At 27.3% G+C, this 6,084-nt stretch overlaps 1 pseudogene; it reads right to left on the reverse strand.

Moving 5' to 3' along the window:
* Positions 1-12: 12 nt before the first annotated feature.
* Positions 13-917, reverse strand: LOC145848932 (translation initiation factor eIF2B subunit alpha pseudogene; annotated as a pseudogene).
* Between the last annotated feature and the right edge of the window lie 5,167 nt (positions 918-6,084).

Raw genomic sequence — 6,084 nt, forward strand, 5'->3', positions numbered from 1 at the left:
GTTGTCCATGTTCTACAAATATAAGTTCATCAGCTCCTCAGTAACAGTGGATGGAGTCAAAACGCCCAAGTCGGTTATGAGAACGTCAATCAGATCAGGAGGAGTGTAATCAACGCGGGGATGCTCAAACGAAGTGTCTTTCAGCGAAGGTTTGTACCTGAACACTTTGGTATGTCATCTTGCTTCAAAGGGAAAACTTTGCTGAACTTGATGCTTTCGCTGACAACATAAACAGGCTTCTTCAAATATTTTGCTGCCATACACACTTGGTAGCTGCCTATCTTGTTGATGATTCCACTCTGCTCCTAATAGCACAATGTCTACTTGCTCCATCACGTAAGCCACTGCAGAATCTAAAATCAAGGTTGCGGAAATATTATTCTGCTTGAGTTTCTCCATCATTTTGTTACCACTTTCGTCTGGCATTGATTGGGTGACAAAAACTTTAAAGTTTTTATTCAAACTTTTAGCATAACTCAAAACTTGTTCAACATTTGTGGACATTGAATGGGTTAAAATAGTGACACCTTCATTTACAAACGGAGAACTGTAATGCAGTATTTTCTTGCTAGAAGCTAAAACGTTTTCAAGAAACTTTTCTCCTTTTGCAACTAAAGCACTCCTCACATTTTCAAAGTTTGACACCTCTAGAACTTTCAAGCTCTCAAGAGTGATGTGTCTTTGGAACAGCTCACTGCTGGAAGAAATACATGTAGTTGCAAGAACATCGTCACTTTGTAAAATAGTCCTGCTAGTCTTTTTCAAATTTTGACTCAGGTCAGCCATTGTACTCGCTTTGTAGGTTTTCAGTTGATTGAGTAAGGTGCATATGGTTGCTAAACCAGGGCTCATATCATGTTTAAAGAGAAACTCTTTGAAAACTGTGGCTATTTCGTTCTCAGACATTATCAGTTTATTATGTATTCTGTAAAAAAAGGTTAACTATTTAAACAACATTAATACAAAATATTAAATTTTAGTAGTACAAAAATTATATACTATATTTTAAAAAACTTTTATTTTAATTATTAAGTTTCTACCCAAACTTGTAATTTTTTCCAGGTATTTTAAAACCAAGTTTTTAGGACAATTTTAGTACAAAATTAAACTAAAGTTAACAAACTGTCTTCAATAGTATAACAAATTGAAAGATACTGTAAACCTACTTCAAATGTGTTTTATAATGGAAAAAAATCAAATGATACAATTTTTTTGATAGATTTTTTGTATCTTATTGAAATTTTGTTACTTTACATGTAAATAGTTAAAAGTTCAAGGTTTTTCAAGGTTTTTTCATGACTTTTCTTCAAAATTTCAGGCTTTTTTTCTAAATTTCTCAAATTTAAAAATTGTATTCGTTAACTAAAGTTGTCAAATTTCAGGGTTTTTCAGGATTCCAGATTTTTGGTAACCCTTATAGATGTACTTAATACATTGATAAACTTATTACTTGGATATGTATATTTAATTTTAATTTTATAGTTTTTATTTTTTAAGTAATTATTCAAACTTACTTAGAAATTAATGATACAGTTTATTTTATTAAATACTATTTATTAACTCATAACTATTATGTTATCACCATGGTTTGTACAAAACTTTTGCAATTTAAACCTGACGTATTTCCTAATCATTGTTAGTTAGCATCAAGTTTGGCTTGTAACTAAATAATGGGTTCCAACTACAACTTCAAAAAATCAATGTTGAAAGACAAACCTGCAGAGATTTTGAATTTTTTAAACAATTGAAATAATTTTATCTGCTAGAAGGTCTGGATTTGTTTTTGAAAAATATTAATATCCGAACTTTTTTCACTCTTTATTGTTTACAGATTTTAAAAAAATTAAACTTTATATAGTCACCATTCTAAAAATATATATTTAACGCATTTGCTTATAATATTGAAACTATCAGAGGCAAAAATATTAGCCTGAATTACCAAAGCTAGCATGGGTGAATTTAAATTAGCTTGAGTTAGCCTGAATTTATATGAACAACTTTGTCAATTTTTCATGATAAGAACATCTTAATTCATAATTCATTTTTAGTAAGTGCTAAAATAAACACAATACTGTCTATCAAGCTTGAATACTTGAAAAATAAAATTTAAAATAATTTTTTTTGTATTTATAACGAATATATGTATGAATTTATTCTTTCAAGATTTTATCTTACAAACTAAGTTTTGGAAAAATCTTGTCAGTACTTAAATAAATCTTATTCAAGTAGAATTCTATTTGAATAAGATTTATTTTAGCATTGACAAGGTCTTTGACCAAAACTTAATTTGTAAGATAAGTATTGAAAGAATAAATTCATTATTGCTCCTCTAGTAGTTAAGATCTCTTTGTTTTCTAAAAATCAAAACATATAAAAAGTATATGTATAATAAAGCAATAAAATTTTAAAACTAAGATGAGATTTATAAATTACCTAATATAACCTGAATTTTGCACAAATTATTCAAACAAGCTTTAAATTGGCATGAAAAATATTTTAACATGCACTGCACAAGTTGACTTGTAATCTCATCAAAACAATAGTTCCTGTGAGTTCTTTTTTGACAGACCTTTTTTCAGAGTTTTACAGTTCAGTAAGAACCAACCACAATGATTAATTTTTAATGAAGAAATTTCAATATTTTTCTAACAGAAAAACAATAAAGTAATGATGTTTTTTATTTAAGTATCTAAACGCCACCAAACTATCAAAAAATCTTACAACTTTAAATTTTAAAGCTACATTTGATCAACAAGTTTACAAAGGTATATCAAGTATTTCAAAATAAAAGTTTTTTTTTACTTAATAATTTCATATAGACAGGCTTCCGACTAAAATTTCAAAAAGTTTTTAGGGAAATCCATAAAATATAGCTAATTTTAGAAAAATTATCAAAAAAAAACAATGAGTTTTAAACGTTACATACATATTTTTAAGATACAAAATTAAAATATGTCTTTACCGTTTATAAGCACAGTCTTGATAAATAATTTCTGAAAGTTAGAGCGTTTTTGAGCTCTAATTTTTGTTAAACTAGAAAACTTTAGATAAAATGTATGTATTATAAATAAGGGGGAATTATCCGCTAGGTGGTGCCAAGGAGTCTCAGTTTAGTGTTGAGATTGCAAATATTTAGATTCAAAAAAATAATTAAAATTTTTTGATGTGTTATTCACCAATTGGTGTCACTGTTTTAGCTTTCAAACTTCAACTACCAACCATAAAAAAAATAATCTATAGGATTTTCTAGAGATTTTCACATACTTTTCAATTTTTTTAAGGATTTAAAGGAATTTTTCAGAATATTGCAAATTTCTAGAGATTTATAGGGATTTGTAGGTAAGTGGGAACCCTGTACAGAGTTTACATATAATAATAGTAATGAGTAGTGAATAACTAGACTTCTAGTGCTTAAGCTTAAATGAATAAAACATGCCAAAGATTTTAATTAAATTAAGTAAAAAAATGCAAAACAATATCAATTAAATTTACACTTATGTTTTTTTTTCTGTCATACTCTTACAGGGTTGCCACTCTTGAGGAAAAAAAACAAGCCTGAGCAACCAAAAATTAGTCTGATTGAATATAAATTAATTTAAAATACAACCCTCTATTTAGCTCAACTTTAAAAACTAAAGTAGGAAAAGAATTTCTAAAGTTAGTAGACAAACACTTCCCTAAAAATGGACCCCTCAATGAAATTCTGAACAGAAATACGATCAAAATTAGCTACTCATGTTTGCATAACATAAAATCCAAAATTAGCAAATCAAATGTTAATATCATAAAGGAAAGCAAAAACCAGGAGAAAAAAGAAACAACTTGCAATTGCAGAGTTAAAACATCATGCCCAGTGGAAGGCAAATGCCTTTCCAGAAGTGTTATATACAAAGCCACGGTAACACACAATAACAAAGAACACCATTATATTGTATCTACCGCATGAAACTTTAAAATAAGATACAACAAGCATATGCATAGGTTTAGAAACAAAAATCTGAGAGAATTGACAAAACTGAGCTCTTTCATTCAGGCCGCCAAATTCAACAAAGAAATGACCAAGAAAAACGTCAAGTGGAAGATAATGCATAAAATTAATCAACGCAAACCGAGCAAAATTTGCTCCCTGTGCAGTGTAGAAAGACTAGAAATTGCATTTGCCGACAAAAAATCATCCCTCAATTCCAAAACTGAATTAATTGGCAAATGCAGACACTTCGCTAAATTTTATTTAAAATCATAACATTGCCATGTCTGTATTTACAAATTTTATAAGTATATTAAATTTTTGCTAGCATTTTATTTCACTTTATTTTTATATTTATTGTATTATTGTTGTATTTGTTTAGTTATTTGTTTATCTATTTTGTACTTATCCAATAGGTTTTTTACTTAATTGGCCATTAAGCATTTTGGAATCTTTTTGTCAATTTAGCAAGCTCATTTAATTTAATCAGTTGTAATAGGAATATAATTAGTGCTGATTAGTAGCATCTAATAATAGTTTATATAGCTTTATACTTTATAGAGTTGTTTAATTGTGATCATTGTGTTTGCATGAAACACTATGTTGAATAAAACTCTCAATCTGAAATTGTCTAATTAATGAATATAAATTAGCCATTTTGCATTAGAGTGCTTAGAAAAAATGCAACCTTTGAGTTTTCAGCTGAAAATTGTTCTATATGTGGCAATTATCTAAGAAATATACTGTGCAAAATTTTAGCTGAGATATGAAACACGTTCATAGAGGGTATTTTTGATTTTCCAAAAACAATCCCAGTATAAAATGTATGGGATCAAAAAATGCAACCTTGAGAGTTTTAACTGAAAATTGTTTTACATTTTGCAATTATCACAAAAACACATAGTGCTATTTGAAGAAAGGTGAATGTAGGCATTTCTTTATTTTTTTCAAAAATATTTAATATCAATGGAAACTATAAAACGTTACAGAAAAACAAAAAAAAAAGCCTCAATAAAGCTTTCATAATTTTTTATATAACTCTATCAATTTTGTTTTATTCTTCATAGATAGTAAGAGTTTTAATATGTCATGTAACTATTAAGACAACTGAAACCAAAAAATAATTATTTTTCATATTAAAATGTTTAAATTAAAATATGCAATGTGCACAAAAACTCAAGATGTTGAGAACCACTGCTTTTGCCTTATATTTCAAGGTGACCACTCTTTTAGATAAAAAAAAGGTTGAGTGACTAAAAACTAGACTTAATTTCATCAAGCAATGCTGAGTTAGTCTTAGTTAATGACAAAATTTTTAAAAATATTGATAAAACTTAAATATCTAAAAATATCAAATTAATAACAAAAGGACTTTGGGCCATAGGAAAGGTGAAGCACTTTTTTAGATATTGATTTATTTTAAAGATCTTTAATTTAGCTAACAATTTTAAAAATAAAAGAAAGGAAAGTTTTTTTTTCAGAATTTAAAGAAAATCTGCAAGAAATAATTTATTCACCATACGTTTGTATAAGAAATTTTTTTAAATAATTGGTATTTTAAAACATATAATTTTAGCTTTAATATTTAATGTAAATTTTAGGAAAAATAACATCAGACTTCTCCTTTTGGCTTAATTAAAAACTCAATCTATAAGAAAATAAAGATTTCAAGCCAAAAAACTAGCATGAAATTTTGAAAAATATCTAACGTGTTTGAATTTTGCAAAAAAATTAAAACTAGCCTTAAATGACTGTCCACCTATGAGTTATCCTGAGTAGCCTGAAAGTGTGGAAACTTTGATATATACTTGTCCTTAGTTTTTAAATAACCAAGAACAGAACTGTAAATAGATTATTTCCTAATTTTTTGTTACCAAAAGATTATAAAAAATACCTTAGTTATATTTGAATATAACAAGCCCCAAGTTAAACATTTTAACCTAAAAATTACAAAAATTTTGTATTATAAATCTCTCAACCATAAAATATCACAATATTCAAAACTCAATTATCACAATACCATTTAAAACATAAAAAACTAGACTGAGTTTTTTTAAAAAACCCAAGCTAGCCTAAAACGGCCTGGAATTATCAAAAAGTTCAAACTAGCCTGAGTG

This window comes from Thalia democratica, unplaced genomic scaffold (assembly GCF_965202585.1).
Source record: "Thalia democratica unplaced genomic scaffold, ktThaDemo2.hap1.1 HAP1_SCAFFOLD_1855, whole genome shotgun sequence".
NCBI classification, from domain to species: Eukaryota; Metazoa; Chordata; class Thaliacea; order Salpida; family Salpidae; genus Thalia; species Thalia democratica.